This window comes from Culex pipiens, chromosome 3, assembly GCF_016801865.2.
Source record: "Culex pipiens pallens isolate TS chromosome 3, TS_CPP_V2, whole genome shotgun sequence".
Classification (NCBI taxonomy): Eukaryota; Metazoa; Arthropoda; class Insecta; order Diptera; family Culicidae; genus Culex; species Culex pipiens.
In genome coordinates, this window is record NC_068939.1 from 6,214,141 (window position 1) to 6,235,097 (window position 20,957).

The following is a 20,957-nucleotide window of genomic DNA, read 5'->3' on the forward strand; positions in this document are numbered from 1 at the left end:
CATGAACGGCCATGATCGATGACGACCAACTTTTTCAAAACTTTTTTTCGCAAAATCGCGATAACTCGTGATGTTTATTAGCAAACCCCTTATGTCTATATATTAAAATTTTTGTAATTGTCTGCTCTACAACTTTGTAGAACATTGTTACACTCTAAAAAATAACCCTGAAAAGTTAGAAAAAACACGAAATTTTAAAATGAAAAATTTTGTTCTAAATGAAAAAAATGACCCTTCTGGGTCAATGTAGATTCGAAAAGTATATTAAATTTCCCATAAAATGACATGTTCCAAAAATGTTTACAGTCGAGTAACGGAAAATGGGAGAATTTTTAAAACTTTTTTAGTGTTTTTTCGATGAAAAATACGTTTTTTCGGAATTCTGAGTACGCCATCAAATCGGGTATCTAATTTTACATAAAAGTCCCTTTGACACCAATTTTCTATCTCATCACCGTTTCAGGCTGCAAATTATTGAAAAACACCTCTTTTTTCGCATGTTCAAAAATGGAAGGGGTCGTACCGCCCCTCCGTCACGAGATATCAAAAAACGGACCTCGGATTCGTGATCAGGGACAAAAGTTACCCCTTAGGACAAAGTTTCACGCAAATCGAAGAGGGGTCGGGGCAACTGCTGTGTGAGTTGGCGGAGAATTACCCATATGCGATATCAAACTCTGACCGGGAATCTTTCTTTTTATTTTAGTGAAGGGAATTTGTTGTGGATAGCTTGACAAAAAATTAGGGGCAAACCATAAACCTGGTTCCTATTGTTGAATTCACATTGCTTAGGCGCTCTATGTTTTGAGGATTTTTCAAAAATGTAATTTAATAATTATTGCAGTTCATTAAGTATTAAGACTTTTTTTTTGCACATTCCAGAAATTAATTAGTATTTTTGCAAATAATTAAAAAAAACTCCAGAATTTGTATGTAAAATCTTACATAATTGTTGTACAATGCATTCTAAATAATTTACATTTTTTTTTGTGCCTCCTGATTTTTTGGGGAGACAAAAACTTGAAATAAAATTTGCTGAGGATTAAAAATTAAAAATTCTAAGATATAAGAATAAATCTCTATTCGATTAGGAATGATTAGATATTATTACATATGATTAAATCAAATTCGAGATATGAGAAGATAAGAAAATATTTGAAGAGATAAGAAAATATTAGAAGAGATTAGAAAATATTACACAGAAAAAAAAATCATGGTAATATTACATCTGGAAAGGGGTACATCTTTTATGTCAGAAAAAATGTGTAATTTTACCTCTGAAAATGTGTAATTTTACCACTTTTCTGTTGTAATGTCGCTTTTTCAGTCTAAATTGAGGTAAAATTACATCATAAAAGAGGTAATATTCAACCTTCCAAAATTACACCTTCCAAATTTACACAATTTTTTGCTGTGTAGATAAGATTAGATTAGATTAGATTAGATAAGATTAGATAAGATTAGATAAGATTAGATAAGATTAGATAAGATTAGATAAGATTAGATAAGATTAGATAAGATTAGATAAGATTAGATAAGATTAGATAAGATTAGATAAGATTAGATAAGATTAGATAAGATTAGATAAGATTAGATAAGATTAGATAAGATTAGATAAGATTAGATAAGATTAGATAAGATTAGATAAGATTAGATAATATTAGATAAGATTAGATAAGATTAGATAAGATTAGATAAGATTATATAAGATTAGATAAGATTAGATAAGATTAGATAAGATTAGATAAGATTAGATAAGATTAGATAAGATTAGATAAGATTAGATAAGATTAGATAAGATTAGATAAGATTAGATAAGATTAGATAAGATTAGATAAGATTATATAAGATAAGATAAGATAAGATAAGATTAGATAAGATTAGATAAGATTAGATAAGATTAGATAAGATTAGATGAGATTAGATAACACAACTGAAAACTTCTCTTTTGAAATTTCGATATTATGCACCGATTGCAAATTAAGCCTTGCAAATATATTTCAAAGTAATTTTCGATTTCAAATTTTATATAAGATAATATAATAAAGATAAAGATGGCATTTTTTTGTCATTTAAAACATATCTCAAATTGAGAATAAAGAAAAGTTTATTGAGTGAAATTATTTTGTTTCGTGTTTAATGTGGAAATAAAAATTCAGATAATTTTTTTATGAGCGTAACAATTTTTTTCACTCAAGAATTATAAAAATGCATATGGTATCAAAAAATAAATATTTTTGTCCATTTTTTAGATTGTTACAATTTTTCAAAGATTTACGATAGGTATACGTGAAAGTGGGTCTACAAAGTCAAATTAAGAAGTTAATTTTTCGAGTGATTTTATAGCCTTTCCTCAGTATGGTGAGGAAGGCAAAATTTTAAACATGAGAAGTTCAATTCGAGAAAATCAAATAGTTTAATTTAACGAAACTGTAAAAAATAATTCAGAGATTCCGTGCTCCGGTTGGAAACGAACCTATTTCTCACGATCACTCCAAGCTCCCAAAAAGCTCCCCCTTTACACCGTTCCAAAAGCTTCTACAACACCGATCGAGCCCCATTCCACCAACACATCCAGAAACCGGCATCTCGTTCCAACTCCACAACACACCTGACCTGATCGTCGTCGTCGGCGCCTTTCTGTTTACATTCTCGTCGCATGGCGCGAACTCCACAACACAACCCATCGTGTTCAGTTCTCTCCGAGACTTGATCGCGAGTGGTTCGTTCGGCGAGCGGGGGAACCTACGATCGTTTACGTGCCGAGCCCGGTTGCGGCGTGCTTTTTTCACGTTGTCGCAGTGTGTCAAATTGCGCAGTTTTCGCACACAACAGTGTAAGGTGCACATTCGGGTTCGTCGCTGGTGTTGGCGAACGGGCGCGTTGAAGTCTCTCTTCGCTGCGAGAGGGCTAGTGTTTGTGTGGCGCACGTTGCTAATTGAACAAGTGTTTACGGTTGTGTTTCTTTCTTTCTTTTCCGCTAGTGTTGTTCTAACACTTGTGCGCAGTTTGATTGGAATTTGTGAGTGTGATTGTTATTTCTATCGTCGCAAGTGCTGTTTGATTGTTGCTTTTAATACGCTGTTCGATCTTGTTCGATCGATTGATGTTTCAAGTGCCGACATTTTTTAAGGAAAAAAAAAAGAATCTGACAAGTGTTTGTGAGTCACTGTTCTAGGAAGTGTTTCTCGAGTTGAAACTGTTCGAACGAGAAGTTGACGTGAATTTTTCAGATATTACGCAACACACGCTAAAAATAGTGCGGATCAAACCGGTCATACGAAGAAATCAACAAAAATTAAGCCGGCGAAAGGTTGATCGTTTCGATCGTCAAAAGAGTCAAAAAGTGAGCAAAGATAACGAAAATAAATATCCCAACCGCAAAGGCCAGACAGTGCGAAGCCTTTTAGGAGAGAAGCAAAAATAAAGTAAAAAGTTAAAGAAGAAAAAAATCTTACATAAATAATAACGACCGATTCGGGCTGCAGCTCTTGTGTGACATACGTGTGCACTCAAAGAAAAAAAAAAAGTGGTGAAAATTTTGGCGAATCTGTCAAAGTCAGCGTGTTTGTGTGTGTGCAGTTTTGATTTATCGTGCAGTCGTTTCGGATAAGTCGGAAAAACGACAAGAAATTGACGGAAAAAGGTAGGTGAATTACTTTTACCTTTAAAAAGCCAAAAATATATGGGACACGTGTGAAAAATGGAAACCAATTTGTAATTGCCAGTGCAAATTGGGTCGTGCAATAAAATTGTATGAAAATTAATCAACAGCTTTATCGCGCAGATCGCGATGTTGGTTTGCCTCTTTTTTTCGGGGTTGGATTTAATTTTGTGAGCGTTGTGGAAAATGTGGAGCGAATGTAGGATTAGGGAAAGTGTGACACGGCGGCGTGCTGCACATGGTCGAGATCCGCGTAATTTTATGTGGCTGATGGTTTAATTTTGACGGTTTTATGATGCATTGCCGTGCAGCTTAGGAAGAGTCGGTCGGCGCGGTTGGCGGGGGCTTTTAATCGTGATCACTTGTCAATTGGACGGCGGAACTTTGAATTGAGATGTTGGGCAGCTTTTAATGCATATTTTATATTGCTCGTTTCAGACTGTTAAATTTGGGCGTAAAAGTTTCACTGCGATGAAACGAGGAGATTACAATGACATTTTTAATTTGGTTATTTATGATTTATTATACATTGATTTAAGAGATTTTTTAAATTTTAGCTTTTGGTTGGAATAAAAATTGTAACAACAGCACTTAGCTTAATAATTATTGTGGTGTGTAAGGCTCTTAAAAATTAAATTTCTGGAGTTTTGTTAAAAAGGTCCCATTAACGTTTTTTTTTCTGCTTTTGAGGTTTTTGTCTCTCAGTCATAGTAGATGGTGGGCTGATAAATATGTAAATAATATTCAAATTGCCATCAATTTAGAAAAAAATAATCAATTTGCATCATAAAGTTCTTTAAATAAATATACAGTACATGCCAATATTAAAACCCTTTAAAATTTCAATTGAATCATGTAAATATGTGTTTTTTTTATTGTTTAATGTCTTATAAATCTAATTTTCCATAGAGCCTTACGGATGTCTTTCGAATAAAAAGGTGAAAATAATTGTTGTACAATGTGTTCTCAAAGAGTCACGAGTTTTTTTCCGAGGAAATTTATATTTTTAGCAATTGGGTAATTCTCTACCAACTCACACGAAATCGGGAAAAGTTGCCCCGACCCCTCTTCGATTTGCGTGAAACTTTGTCCTAAGGGGTAACTTTTGTCCCTGATCACGAATCCGAGGTCCATTTTTTGATATCTCGTGACGGAGGGGCGACCCCTTCCATTTTTGAACATGTGAAAAAATAGGTGTTTTTCAATAATTTGCAGCCTGAAACGGTGATGAGATAGAAATTTGTTGTCAAAGGGACTTTTATGTAAAATTAGACGCCCGATTTGATGGCGTTATCAGAATTTCGAAAAAACGTATTTTTCATCGAAAAAAACACTGAAAAAGTTTTAAAAATTCTCCCATTTTCCGTTACTCGACTGTAAAAATTTTTGGAACATGTCATTTTATGGGAAATTTAATAAACTTTTCGAATCTACATTGACCCAGAAGGGTCATTTTTTCATTTAGAACAAAAAACTTCATTTTAAAATTTCGTGTTTTTTCTAGCTTTGCAGGGTTATTTTTTAGAGTGTAGCAATGTTCTACAAAATTGTAAAGCAGACTATTACAAAAATTATGATATATAAACACAAGGGGTTTGCTTATAAACATCACGAGTTATTGTGATTTTACAAAAAAATGTTTTGAAAAAGTTACTTTTTGCGTTTCTCTTTGTTTCGTCGTCCGTGTCTGTCGCGGGTGACCATGAACGGCCCTGATCAACGACGACCAACATTTTCAAAACTTTTTTTTCGTAAAATCGCAATAACTCGTGATGTTTATAAGCAAATGTGGATTCGAAAAGAACATTAAATTTCCCATAAAATGACATGTTCCAAAAAAATTTACAGTCGAGTAACGAAAAATGGGAGAATTTTTAAAACTTTTTCAGTGTTTTTTTCGATGAAAATACGTTTTTTCGGAATTCTGACGCCATCAAATCGGGCGTCTAATTTTACATAAAAGTCCCTTTTCCGAAATTTCTATCTCATCACCGTTTCAGGCTGTAAATTATTGAAAAGAACCTCTTTTTTCGCATGTTCAAAAATGGAAGAGGCCGTACCGCCCCTCCATCACGAGATATCAAAAAACGGACCTTGGATTCGCGATCAGGGACAAAAGTTACCCCTTAAAACAAAGTTTCACGCAAATCAAAGAGGGGTCGGGGCAACTGCTGTGTGAGTTGGCGGAGATTTTAGGATTGTTTTCAAAGGGTTAAATGAAATTTGCCTTGGACTTGAACTTTAATTTGTTTGATTCTTGTCGATCTGGAAAGGTTGAAATGCATGGAATTATAAATTGCCTATGGTATTTCTTTAAATGTAAATTCTACTGATTTCAAATTAAGTTGTATATAAAGCAAATGCTCATTTTACGCATTTAGCAGTAAATTGTTTAACATAATTTTCATTCAAATAAGGCACTTTTAATTTTTTTTTGTGTTTTGTGTTTTGTGTTTAAATTTTTGGATTTTCGGGGGTTGGAAGGTACGCAAAGTCATGTGGAAATAAAATTACTGTTAAATTGAATGGAGCAGTTTGTGATACTTTTAGTTTAAAAACTTTGAAAATATTTTAATTTGTGGAGACACAAGTGCCAATAAAAAGAGTAAACAGCAGGTAACCCCTTCCACGTGTCACACTACGTTTCATTTAAAAAAAAATGCGGCAGCATGACTATGCATTGAACTTTGTTCAATATGAAGAGAAAGAGTTTTTATGATCTATATAGACCACAAGATGTGGCATATAACACGATCACGATCACGATCAAAATCATTTTATGTATTCGCTCTACATCATATTTCCATGCCACGTATTTCGAATCCGATTATACGCCACGTATTTCGAATCCGATTACCCTCAATTACACAATAAATTGAAAGTTGCTCAACGCAATCGCCGAGAATCGAACCCATCAATCTTGGGGACTACATTGCCCCACCACACAAACACACACGATACTCGAAAGATTTAAGCCCATCCATCCCCACATGCAACGTTGTCGCCGTCATCGTCCTACGTTCGTTCGATCACCTTATAACTTACCGGTCTTCAATTCATCAATGACACCGGCACAAATTCGGCGCACACAATGTTCCGGCTTACCCGGTGTTCACCGCAAGCCCCAAAACCGTTTCCAAGAAATGAGAAACCTTTTCATGTCGCAATCACCCCCGGGACCGAAAAAATAAACTTGTCTGCGCGCCGAAAACGAACCAACGAAAAAAAAATTAGCCTTATTATATCACCTTTCAGGCGCAAGCCGGCCACAATAACGTCAACAACAGTTGCGACAGTTCTAAAGTCCCACACGAGATCATGGAAAGATCACCGAAGCGGGAAACCAGTTTCCAGCGTGCCAGCCAGGCAATGTTCGACGGCCAACGCACGAATCAGTTGCGGCGGACCATTTTTGGACAGTTGCAGGCAGCAGCTAGTCGAGGTGAGCAAGTCTCTCAGCGACGAACCCGACGACGCTGGAGAGGTCACTCGATTCCTTGAACTGTGCAAGTCTGCTCAGATTTTTGCTGGGATTTGCGGTTACGAACTGTGGTGCCATCGGGCACCGGGAGTCCTTGTCCTGGCAAGTCCTAAAATTGCGGTAAAAACAACTCCAGACCGTCGTGAACGAAATCGAAAACAATCTACGTCGGCTTGACTTGGCGTCGACGCGTGATTCTCTACGATCTCGCCGACGACGAACGGCGCTGGAGGCCACGTGGGATGAATAATTGGCTGGAATTTAAAGGTCTTTTGCACTTATATGGGGTGGCAAAGTGAGGTTGTATTTTTTGCACCGTCAGAACACAGCCAACGGATCATCAGCAGTGAGAGTGCGGTTGGACTTGGACTTGGAAGCGGGCGCTACACACGTTTAGTGTATTTTGCCCAAATAGAGAGAATTTTAAGAGGGTGGCGGGCGCGCGCGCACAGCTGTGAGCAGTTTCCTCGAAAGCAGGATGACGCGTTGACATTGACACCGGTTGGAAGTGGCCACGGCGTTGGCACTTCCGTGAAGTTTTTGGATTGGTGCGATGGTCACGGAAGGTCGTGGATGCGGAATTGGTTTCGTGGGTTAACGAGGGGGCGATTTACGGTTATGAATTATTTATAAAATCAATATTGATATTCCAGCAATTGAGCTAGCTTGAAGCCTACTTCAAGATTAACGATAAGTTGAGTTAAACGATGTCATGCACAAAATTTTCAGCTATAATCTGTTAAATTACTCATAAAAAGTTCACTGAAATATGCTAACATAAAAAAAAGTTACATTAGGTCCATTTCAAAAAAATACCAGATTGAGGTGAATCAAGAATGTAAGTATTTGAATGGGAGTGGAATTTAACTTGAAGTAGTATATCAAATAATATATTTTTCAAATCATAAAAGAGTTTTAGGGACCATCCACAAACCAAAGGGATGCTTTTTTAAAATTTCAGACCGCCCTCCCCCTCCTCCCCTCGTGGACAATTTCCATACAAAACAAATCTTTTTTGTATAGAGCGTGGACAATCCCTGAAACAATGTTTTGTGAATGTTTTTAGTGAAATTTGGTACCTGTAAAATCAAATTTTCGATTTTTTCGTGCCGCCTTTCCTTTTCGACTTCGGCATACGACATAAATTTGAATAAACAGATTCCTAAAAAAAGTGTCCACGTGGTTTATGGATGGTCCCTTTAGGGGACGAATAAAAAAATATGTTGGTAGTTCAAGTAGATTTGAAGGTACTAGAATGTGTGTAACAAAAATCTTGGCTTTTCTAAATTCATTTGTTAAGCTTAGAACCTAAATATTTTTATAAATCACGTTATATGGCCAATGCCAATTTTATTCAATTTCTCCCTGCCCAAGAAAATTATTAAAAAAAATAAAATAATCATAGCCAAAAATGAAAATTGACACAAAAAATTTTAAATCATTTGTAAACCAATTATAATACAGAAAAGATCGTTTTTTTTAGTGTATTTTTCAAATTTTGAAAAAAAAATAAATCATAAAACTTAAGTATTTCTGAATTCCTTGTGCTGAAAGACAAAAACTTATAATACAATTTGTAACAGCCTTAGGCACAAAACCATATCTTAAGTAGCGGCCTTGAATCGGTCCAGATACCGGTATTTTATTTCAAATACTTACAGTCAACTGGAATGAATCGGGACTGAATCTGAAAAGGGACAACAAATTTCAACCAAAGATATCCGTATGGTACCTGATAAATTTCTTGGAGTGTTAGCTTTCTTTGAAACCAGTCTTCAATAATTCGTTAGAAATATGTTTTTGAATGTATGGGACCATCCATAAACCACGTGGACACATTTTTGGTAATCTCACACCCCCCTCCCCCCCCTTCGTGGACAATTGTCCATACACAAAAATCTTTTTTGTATGGAGCGTGGAGAATCGAATTCAAATCCCGGAAATTTTCATATTTTGTCCCGATTTTCCATTTTTTTTAAATCTGAAATCCTGATTTCGTTGTGAACAAACCGGGTTTTCTATTTATGATGGGCAAATATCAGCACAAATTTGACTTAATAAAGAAAACAGTTCAAATTTAAGTGTACAGATTTGCAAAATGCCTAGCTCTTGAAATATTGTCTACTTAATTTTATATATTTTTAAAAGATTATAATTCCAATTGTTCCCAATGACACATTTTTTATGTTTTTTTTCGAAATAAATATTTTATATTTTGTCATTTGAAGCCATACACTGAAGTTAAAAAATAGTACCGAATGCCTAAATTCTAGGAATATTGCCTCCTTTTCTTATTAAGTAATCCAAAAAACCCAATTACTAAATAAGGAAAGGAGCCAAAATTCCTAGAATTTAGGAATTTGGTACTTTTCTTTTATTTCAGTGTATTTTTGCACATTGTTTTGATATTTTCCCAAGCAACAGTTCTTGTTGCGTATTCTTGTTTGCAACTATTTCGTAACAGTCAAAATAAGCTATCGCAACATTGTTACAAGACTTCTGGGGACAGAAAAAGTGCACGAAATGGTATGTTGACAACATTTCGCTGTTTGTATTCATTCTAGTTGCAACGACATTGCAGAAACAAAATTTGGTTCCAAAAAATGTCGGTAAAGTAGTTTAGTTTGTTGCCATCATGTTGCCATAATGTTGCCATTATCTTGCACAAAACAAAAAAAAGTTATAATTTTTGATATAATTAGACATTGACTGGATGTATTTTTTTTCTTTATTTGTTTATTTTTAAAATAAAAGACTTCACGAAAGTTCATTTCTATTCTTTGCGAGGTTAGTTGAATGTGCTGAGTATAATAAAATCGAAATTAAGTTGAAACTACGCTTCATGAATAGGGGAAACAACCTTCAGTTTATCTTATCTGGATTAACCATAAACTATCAGCATCAATTTCATCATCATTGATTCACTTCACGATCTTGATATCTCCGATCATAACAAAAGTTCGTGATTAAACGCCATCATAATTACACGTCCAGTAAATGATACCCTGGTCGGATCACATTTCCACCGAGCCTGCTGCTGCTGCTAATCAGAACGTCAATCTGGATTCCGGCGCGTCCATCAAATCATCCAATTTGCTGAATAAATTTATTCAACCCTGAGTTGACTGCCTCCACCAACCGTGAAGCGGAACCTTCTTCCTTTTCGCCTACCTCAGCTGCTTATCCTGCCCTGCTCGAAAAATGTTTCTTCAATTGGATATCGGGTGGGGAATAAAAATGAAGTACCTACCACCGACTGAACTTGAAGGTTAACTCCGACGAGCCATAATCGAACTCTTCGCGCGCGCAAACAATCTCGCTGATTGTCACTGAAGCGTGCAATACCCGAAGACGACGAGCTTCGATTTGCTTCTTATTCTATTTTTTTTTCTTCCAGTCTGTAATTGAAACTCGATAGCAACCCCATCCAACCAAACCCCCTCCGGGTGACGACGTGCTTCTCGTTAAAGTTTTTCAATTATCCTTCCTTGGCTCAACTTGAGAAATGAACAATTTGTTTATTCATACAATGTGTACACTCAAGTTTCTCCGGGAAGTTCGAGCAAGATCGATCGCATTTTCCGTTACCCTAAATGTTGTTTAGCGTGTACTTTCGTTAAACAGCGTTATATTGCGCATCTCCAATGGTGACGTCACCCCGTTTGAGCGGTCCCTAATGACATGTTGTCATCGGCAGCAGCCCCGCGCCCATTATATTAATGTGTGCGCCTCTCTAAACAACGAGGTTGTCATTTGCATAATACACAAAACCACTGCCTGAACGGCTGGCACTGGTGCTGGTGCGCTCTGTCATCCAAGTTGGCCGTGCGTCGCACGTCAACGCGAGTTTCAATGTCACCGCCGCCGTCATACTCCTACACACCTGGAAAGTGAGGTTATAAACAGATGAATGTTATTGGCCGGGTGCGCACACACATACACCAATTCACACACACGTCCACCTACAAAAGCGCTTCCGTGAGTCGACGACTTTGGGAAGCTGCGGTAAGTTCGGTTGTAACTCTTTTGAAGGCGGCATGACAGAGTGATCAAACGCGAACGCGGTTTGAGTGAGGCGTTGGTGTCATTCTGACGTGACGATGTGGTGACGTTTATGGAAGGCTATTGTTTACGAGAGACTTGATATCAGCTGTTTTATTGTTGAATGTGACATTGTGGCTGCTTGCATGCTTGGTGCAAACGGTGCACTTCATTTGACAGTTAGTTAGTGAAATTGTTGATTGACATTGAACTGTATTAACACATGGTACATCTAATGGAGCATTCTTTTATTACGTAACGTAAAAAAAGGTTTTTGACCCAACTCCACCCCTGCGTTACGTAATAAAAGAACGCTCCTGAAGGTCAATCAAGGTGTTTGGTTTTTGGGAATAGAGAATTTGCAGCAAAGCTAAAAGACACATGTCGCCACCTATGAACAAATAGCGTAAACCTATGATTTTTTGGAAAAAATGTGTTTTTTCCTTCACAATCAACATTTTTATAAAACTTATGCCGGATTCGAATGAGAAAAATTATTTCCAACAATTTGGTGTACAACTTTCCAATATTTGTTTGATTTTTCTATGAGAAAACTGTAAATTTAGAAAAAGATAGTAATTTGGAGTATTTGGCAAGACAGTCTGTCAAAAATCAATAAAAATTGTTGAATATACGTTAACACATCTGTTATCAACTATATAACTGTTTATTTCATTGATATAAACGGGGAAACTCATTTTTTCGTGTTCCAAAACATGTTTTTTTTAAAGAAAAAGGTCACAAATTTTTGCGCGCCCAAAAAATGATGTTCATTATTTTAAAGCAAAAATTTTTTCTCGTCTTTTGCAACCAGTTTCATTAGGATTGATGCAGGGAATCATGAGAAATAAGCGATTTTGTTCTTCAATCCAGCAGGGATAGTTTTCAAAAAGTCCTGAGCGCCATTTGTAAGTAAAGCCGTTGTTCGATCAACATTCATCCAATTTATGAATAATCAACATCAAAAATGCTTTAGTTTGTTAAAATGTACATCCTATAAATGCTATTTACTGAGAAATAATGAAAATTCGCTTTGTTTTATAGAAACAAAAAAATCAAATAACTGTCGGATTTTTTACAAATCTCCGTATTTTCGGAAATTACTCAAAATTTCAGTTTTTTACAATATAGGTATCACATGATAGAGATTTTTTCATACATTTCTAAAGTTATAAAACATTTTTTTGGAAATATTCAAATTTTTCACAAAACTACGTATTTTTGAAAAAAAATACTCAAAATTGGTATCAAATGATCGGGATTTTTTCATACATTTCGAAAACATTTAAATATATTTTTGAAAATTTAAAAAAATCATAAAACTACGTATTTTTTTAAAAAATACCTCAAATATCAGTTTTTTTACAAGTGTCAACTGCTCGTGATTATTTCGTTTATTTCGATAATGGTAAAACAAATTTCTGAAAATACTGCAATTTTTCACAAAACTACGTAATTTCGAAAAAGTACTCCAAATTTACGTTTTTACAGCATGAAATCAAATGATGGGGATTTTTTATGCATTTCTATAGTCATAACACAAATTTTTAAAAGCACAATTTTTTTTACAAAGCTAAAAATTTCAGAAAAAATACTTTACATTCAGTTTTTACAATATGGGTATGAAATGCTCGAGATTTTTCATACATTTCGAAAATATTAAAACAAACTTTTTAACATACTATTTTTTTCATAAAACAACGTATTTTCGAAAAAAAAAACACTGAAAATTTCGTTTTTTTTTCAATATGAGTATCAAATGATCGGTTTTTTTTCGTATATTTCGAATGTTGTTAAACAAATTCATGAAAATACTCATATTTTTCATAAAACAACGTAAAAATACTCAAAATTTCAGTTTTGAACTGAACTGACCGAGAATTTGAGAATTTTTTTTCAAAAATATGTTGTTTTGTGAAAAAGATTTAGTATTTTCAAAAAAATGTGTTATTACCGAACTTTATGAAAAATCCCGATCACTTGATACCCATTTTGTAAAATATTGAAATTCTGAGATTTTTTCTGAGTAGTTTTATAAAAATTTGTGTTATTATTTTCGAAATTTATGAAAAAATCCCGATCATTTGATATTATAAAAAACTGAAATTTTGAGAATTTTTTTCGAAAATACGTAGTTTTGTGAAAATTTTGAGTATTTTCAAAAAAATGTGTTATTATTTTCGAAATGTATGAAAAATCTCGATCATTTGATACCCATATTGTAAAAGACTGAAATTTTTAGTATTTTTTCGAAAATACGCAGTTTTTGTAGATTTTTAGTATTTTCAAAAAAATGTGTTATTATTTTCGAAATGTATAAAAAAAAATCCCGATCATTTAATACCCATATTGTTTAAACTTAAATTTTGAGTGCTTTATTGTGAAAATTTTGAGTAATAAAAAAATATTATTACGTAAATGTATGAAAGAATCGCGATCATTTGATACCCATTTTGCAAAAAACAATGATCTTGATTTTTTTTTTGAGAAAAAATTGCATTTAAAAAATACAGGAAAATTACGCATTTTTGAGGAAATTTTCATCTAATTAAAGTTGCAAAGAATAGCTGAGATCATCCCGATTCTGAAACACTTTAAATTTTTTGATGTTTGTGTTTAAAACCCTTTCAAAAAGTTATTCTTGAATATTATAATTCGATTTTTTAAAATCATTTTTACTGAATTTAAACTTGAAGACGCTATGTGTCAGACAAAAAAAACCAATCCTCTAAAAAAAAAGATTTTTAAGAGGCTGTTTTTCAGCAACCATCATTCTGATCAACAAAGTAAAAAAAATCAGCTCTTCGAAAATATTTCTTGCAGGGTCGCTTTTCCTTCTTAAAGTATTTGAAGTCATTTTTGAATGCAAATTTGAATTTGCAGCTAACTTTTTTTTTTTGGAAACTTGTTTGACAATATTTTGTAGTTATTCCAAAAATTACAATTGTTCAAAAAATCTCCGGTACCAAATTCGCACCATCGCTCTGGCGCAAATGATGCCTTGCAAAAAAGTGGGATTCAGTCATCCATAAAATTTATAAAATGCATTTTTAAATGTGAAACTATGAGACCCTGAGAAATTTTAACATGCTTTGGATGTCAATAAGTTTCTAGTAAAAAAACTAGTCTAGTTAAAACTTCTAACGCGTTCACTGTGAACATTCAGATCATATTTCTCAAACCAAATTGTATTGGAGTAACTTTGAATATGTAACTCAAGGAGTTTTTAATTTGGTAAATTTACGGAGCTATGAGCTCTTGTTACGCCAATCCGTTCTTTTTTATCTGATTGGTCAAATAATTTGTTAACCAGTGCCAGTGATTTAATAAAAACAGAAAAATAACTATAAGTTGAAGCTGTATTTCAAAATACATGCTAAGGCATCAAGGGTCAAAAATGAAAGCTACTGAAATATTGCCACTGGAAAACCCAGAATGAATCATGCTCAACTCATTTTTTTGGTTGACCTCAAAGAGCCACACACAAAAGAGCCCCTCTTCTTTCTGGGCACACAATCTTTCAATTCTCGTAATGGTAATGAGCACAACCAACAACCGTCACCAGGTCGTCGGTCCGTTCGTGTCCATTGACGAGATGTCCAATTGGTAGGTCATCCTGGTGGTGAAGGATCTTCGTCGTCAACGGGCTCGAGTTCGTTATGCTGCTGCTGCTGCATTCACCTGGTGTGAGACCAGTAGCGGACCCAGGCACAAACAATAACCGACACTTTTTTTTCTCGTGGATATCTCATGGTCGTAATAATAATGATGATGGTGGTCGCGCGAAAAGAAGTCGCGGTTTTTTTTTCTCTGCGTTGAGTTCGGTTGAACTCCACGGTTAAAAAAAAAAAACGCCGAGAGCTGATATGTTGGGAGTGTTTCTGCGGTAAACAAACACATAAACCAGTGCCTGTCGCACGGTGGGTTAGCTTTGAATAACATTTCAAGCAGATGACTTGAGTGACCGTTTCGAAGTTTGTCACACCGTGCACTTATATTGGCCAAACCGGAATGGAACACTGTCCTGAAAATGGCCATTAACACAGCGGCAGCGATGCAGTGCACCGCACCGATGATGGTTCCCACAAAATTGACCAAGTGATGTCATTTGCCAGCGCCGCTGCTGCGATGATGATGCTCTCACTCCAGAACCAGAGAGATGATTCAATCACACAACACGGAGGTGAAAACTGGAAACTCGTTGGGCTGGTTTCGCTGCCTCTTCGAACTGAAAATAAAAATTTCGTAAATTACGCACCGATTGAGGGCACACGATAGTGGAGTGAGCGCAGTGATTTATACCGAACCGCGATTGGATTGGCAGAGTTATCAACTAAAAGCATCCATAAATTGCCCTCACTTTGGTTGGTGGTAGCGAGCAACCTCACACGATCTCTCGACGCAAAGGGGCCGGACGAGAAAATGATCCCGCATAAACATAACCTAAATATGTTTTAAGTGGTGCTTCCTCCTGGTCGTGATCTCTAGCGTCGTCTTTCTTTCGTGATTTGGATCATAATCACAGACACTCCCCGAGTCTGCGTCGCGGAAATTAGTAATTAATCAGAGCGTGATCAGGGAACTCCCCCCGAGTGAATGATTAAAACCAAAATTTTGATGGTTCGTTTATTCATGAGGTTGGTCGGGTTTGTGGAAACAAGCAATCCTTAAATTTTGAAATAGTTCACTTCACAGGATTCTACATTTTAAAAATATTTTGGCAGTATTTTACTTAATTTTGAAATATTTATCCATTTGTCATTTGAAAATAAGGCCGATGTCGAAATAACAAGAAATAGTCTCACCATTTGAATGAAAAAAAAAGTGGTATCAAAAGCATTTTATATTGGTTGTCTGAGTTGTTTTGTAATCATCAGATTATAAAATTTTAAGATTTGACGAAAACAAAAAAATTTAGCGAAAAAAAACTTTTTACGGTAATGTGCACCAAAAAATTCAAACATTCAAAAGATTTTAGTGTAAACCCATGATTCTATATACAGGGGAATGCGCTTTAAATTGATTTCTGTTGGTCGCACTTGAATTTTGAAAATATATTTTTTTGCCTCTTGATTTTTCGGGTCGATTTTGAATGGGGGGCCCCAAAACTTGACAAAAACTTGATGACAAAAACTTTTAAAAATATGTGTACCAGCCTAATGACAATAGTCCTGATTAAAATCCTGATTTTCCATACAAAAATGGATCATAATTATTGGATAAATGCGTTTGGAGAAAAAATCCCATTTTCTCCTTCTTTCCTATTGCAAATTTCTTTCAATTTTTGTCCCTTATCAAATTACAAATAGATTCAAAATTTCAAAAAATTAGAATTCTAAAAATATGTTTGGCATCAAAAGTATACTTAAAAAACGTAAAAAAAAATCCGAGTATTTTTTTTATTAAATATTCTTCAGCAATGCCCTCAGTTTCAGATTTTCAAATATTATTATTTAGTTTTTATGGACCTATGCCAAAATTATATGGAACCTTGTATGGGCTATATGCTATAGCCTATGTTGTAATTTAAAACTAGGCTTAGTGACTTTTCACGCTTAACAAAATGCAATTCTCACAGGGACCACTATCCAGAAACACAACATTACATGGAAATTTTACGGAGTTTAAAAATTTAAAAATAACCTATAGAATCTTATGGTAAATAACCGGAATAGAATCGGAATTAACCGGAATTAAAAATAACCTATAGAATCTTATGGTAAATAACCGGAAAGATTTTTACACTTAATTTTTTAATTTGAATTTTTTATTAAGCTTCCAAAGCTATGTGATTTTTCAGGCTGAAATTTTTAAGTTTTCACAAGGACAGTCAAATCATCAATCTTCGTGGGAATTTCATGAGGTTACGGAAAAAATCGGAATATTTTAGTTTCAAGTAAAAGGCTGATTTTTGGGATTAAAATAATATTTTAAAGCTTAAGTCAAATGATCTTGAGTAATTCGAGTTTTAATTCTTAACTATCTTTTTGAATTCTATGATAGTTAAATTGTTATTGTACTGTACTTACTTAGCGCATTAACATATAAACTCCCAAGCTCGAAAAAATGGAAAATTCGTATTGAAAATCCCCCTTTTTAGGTTTAGGTGTTAAACACCCTAATAAATTTTCGAAAAATGACTTTTTACGAAAAAAAATTGCGAGTAAAACTCATTGTCGAACTGTAATTGGATGTATCACTTATATTCATTTTTTTAATCAAGCTAAAATTGATGAAAAAGCACGAAAATGCATGACTACACATCTAAAGTTTCTTGAAAAAAATAAATAAAAATAAAATGACTAAATATCAAATTTTGGGCATATTTTAAATTTGAAGTTATTAGTTTTAAGGAACCCCAAGCTTTGATCGCACAAGGTTTTTTGGCAAAATTTTCCCTAATATTTGTTTAATTGCATTTAAAGAACCTTCTGTTATCAAGCGATTAATTAAAAAGAAATAGTGGCAAGGAACACCAAATCCCTATGAACCAGCCAAACACACAAGATGTAAAACTATTATTTCGGTAAATAAAATGAATTGAATTGAATTAAAAGTGAAGCAAAACATTTTCACTTAACCTTTTTTTGGTTATTTCAATCTGTGATTACGATACTAAAAATTTAGAAAAGCTTAGTTAAGCCAAATTTAATTTGAAACTAAAAAAAGCTAAAAGAAAAAAACAAATATGATGTTTACAATCGATTGTACTAATTTTGTTTTCATAAAAAATTATGTTTCTAACTTACATATTTTTGTATTTTAATTGGATTTTTTTTACTACAATCAGGTATTACTATTCATTTCTTGTTAAATGTTGTAACAATTCTATTTTGATGATTTTGTTCCTTTCAAAAATTAGATTTCAATTCAATAGTAAAGAAGAAAGTCAGAATCACGATATTAACTTGAAAATTCATCAAATTTAAACTTGAATCATTTGTTTCATCTGTGTACTGGTTCCAGAAAATTCTTGCATTTCACGAGATTTCGTGGCAAACATATTCAGCGCTTTTGTAAACATGCCTAAAATTGGTCTGAATTTGAATATTGAAAATTTTCAGCTCACTTTTATACGAAGCATTTTTTTTATCAAAACGGTGAAGTGTTTGAATCCTATACATAATTATAATTATAATCAATAATTTGTTTTTTTCATGTAATAATTTGGTTTTTTCCTGTAATAATTTTCTTCTGTATTCCAACCATATTAATTCAAAAAATGTTTTAATTATTTTATAAATAATTCCGATTGAATTCTTATGATTTATCTGAGTATTTTTTTAATATTTTAAATATTTCGGTAACATGTCTTCGCAATGTTAGCCATCAATCCCCTGGTTGCCACCTGAAACGGTTAGCGGAACGCACTATTTATCACTGCTCAATCTGCTCCAGGGCTCACAGCTGGGTGCCAAAGCTGCAGAAAAAATAGCGCCCTCGAGTCATATTTTTTGCTACTAACGCTGCTGCTAAATACCTCTCTTTTAGAGTGCCCCTCCGGCATCCGACAACCAGCAGTAGCACTACCATCATGGGACAGCAAGAAGGTTCACAAAAATTTGCCATCAAACCACTCTCCTCCACTTGACGACGATGGCAACAATGTGAGCAGTCTGTGCAACCTGATGGAGAGACAACATATAATTAACCTTAAACACTTGCTCGGGCCCTCTCCCTCTTCTGCCAAACTTCGAACTCTTGTTCAAACTTCAAGTGGCTTAACTTTTTTTGTTTCCGTTATTCGTCACCATCGCTTGATGCCTTATAGATGCAAGTTCCACCCCAGGAAAACGCTTTTAATTATATCACCACCACCCATGTACGCGTGTGTGTGGATTGTTGTGTGGGCTTAACTCATCCGTTTTCCATACGATGATCATCTCTACGTCAACGCCGCGCCGCCCGGGAAAAAGAGAGGAAAAGTGCGATGCTAAAAACGTTATTTATTAACTGGGCAGAGACTGGGTTTCCAGTCAGTGAGTGGCGTGAAGACACCACCAAAGTGACTAACGATGGCGTCACGCCACGTGGGCTTTGGTTGCATAAATTAGCAGATTTACGTAAAAATTACAGTTTCTTTCGAAGACGAGTCAACGGGATTTGCTGTTCTGAGGGCTTATGACATAAAATTAAGTGTTTGGAACGAGTGTGATTTTTTAAGCAAATTAGTAGAGCATGCAGTTTTTATGAAATTTTCTATTTTGAAACATTAAAACAGTAAAAACATTATCTCTTTTTTGATTTTCACTTATCTTGTATTCCCTGTATTATTTTAAAAAAAAATCAGTGTTCTGAAGTCTCGAAATCCTAAATGTTTATAAAAAAAGTAATGTACATCGTTTCTAAAAAATACATAGACTGTCTATTTTCAAGATTTCTTGAGAATAAATAATAATTCTTGAAAGAAAAGCACCTCCGAAAAATATTTACAAAAAACTGAGAAAATGTCCTTTAATTTTCTCTCTTGAAATTTGAAACTGAGATACAGCCTCACAAAGATTTCAAATCAATGAAAATGAATGTACCGATATCTCCAAACTATTGGTCCAATATTTAATGATCAATATTGTAACCTGTCCAAATATTTTTGATTTTTTCAATCAAAATGAGCTAATTTTTGAAAAAGTCTTGTTTATTTATTTTTTAGACCTAATTATACAACTTTTTAAAATATTTTTATTGAAAAACCGAGTGATGGCCAAAGCCCGTTTGATGGCAAATCCGTTCAGGCAGTTCTGAAAAAAATCGAGTGAAAAAGCATGTCTAAATACAACCCTACAGGCATTTGCTCAGTTGCTTCTGAGTCGATTGTTATCTTGGAGGCTTATTTAAGAGGTTAATTAAACGAGTGATTTTATAACCTTTTTTGTGAGAAAGGCCTAAAGATGTCTTGCATTCACTTGTTTCAAAAATCATGAATATAACGAAAAGATTCTACACTTGAACCTAAAATGGATCTTATTTATATTTTTGAAAACTCGTGAAATTTGTAGTAGTCTTATATCTGAATAATTATGAAAATTTTGCGCTTCTGAAATCGAAGTCTCGATTCCAAAATTTTCAACATATTTTTTTCGAAGAGATCAGAAAATTTCACAAATGCATGTTTGGGTGTGTCTTAGAAAACTTCAAGTTTTTTGTTTATTTTCCTTTTATTCGATTTTTCTTTGACAAATAAATAGGAAATTTTCGAAAATTTGTGAAATCACAAATCACCGTTCTAAAATATCCAATAACTGAATTTTTAAGTTAAAATTAAAACTTTTAGAGGCAATATTTCGAAAACGACGCACTTTTTCAGAATTTCAATACCGTTCTTTTTGATTGCAAATGTGATTTACATTTAAATCTAAATTCAGTTTAAAAATTTGAGTGAAATTTATATTCTCTCCAACAATAATTTTATTTTGAAAAAATGGTAACTTGGCAGACAAAAGTTGCGGATTTTTATTTCCTAAAATAAAAATAACATAATAAATTAAAAAATATAGATTTTGGAGAATTGTTTTTTTAGCATGAGCATGGTTGGCTACCAATGCGCTGTTACTCCGTTATTGACAGAGCAGCTGAAGTTAAACAATAAATCAAAAATGATCAGTCGGAGTCAACCATCGTTCACTGTTTAAACTCTGAAGATCCCTTCTTTATTAGTCAATACCGACGCCCTCCCAAGAAGCCTGCAGTTGGATTTTGGAGATTTGTTGTTTTTGTGTAAAAAATGATTTTTTGTAAAAAAATTTTTTTCGTTTACTTATTTTTCATGGTACT

At 34.1% G+C, this 20,957-nt stretch overlaps 1 protein-coding gene across 2 annotated transcripts in view; it reads left to right on the forward strand.

The window, feature by feature from the left end:
• The first annotated feature begins 2,694 nt into the window (after positions 1-2,694).
• Positions 2,695-20,957, forward strand: part of LOC120430256 (uncharacterized) — a 332,478-nt gene continuing 314,215 nt past the window's right edge. For both annotated transcript variants that reach the window (XM_052710891.1, XM_052710892.1), the window contains exon 1: positions 2,695-3,646. The gene's annotated coding sequence lies outside the window, so the exon portion shown is untranslated. The remainder of the gene's footprint in view (positions 3,647-20,957) is intronic.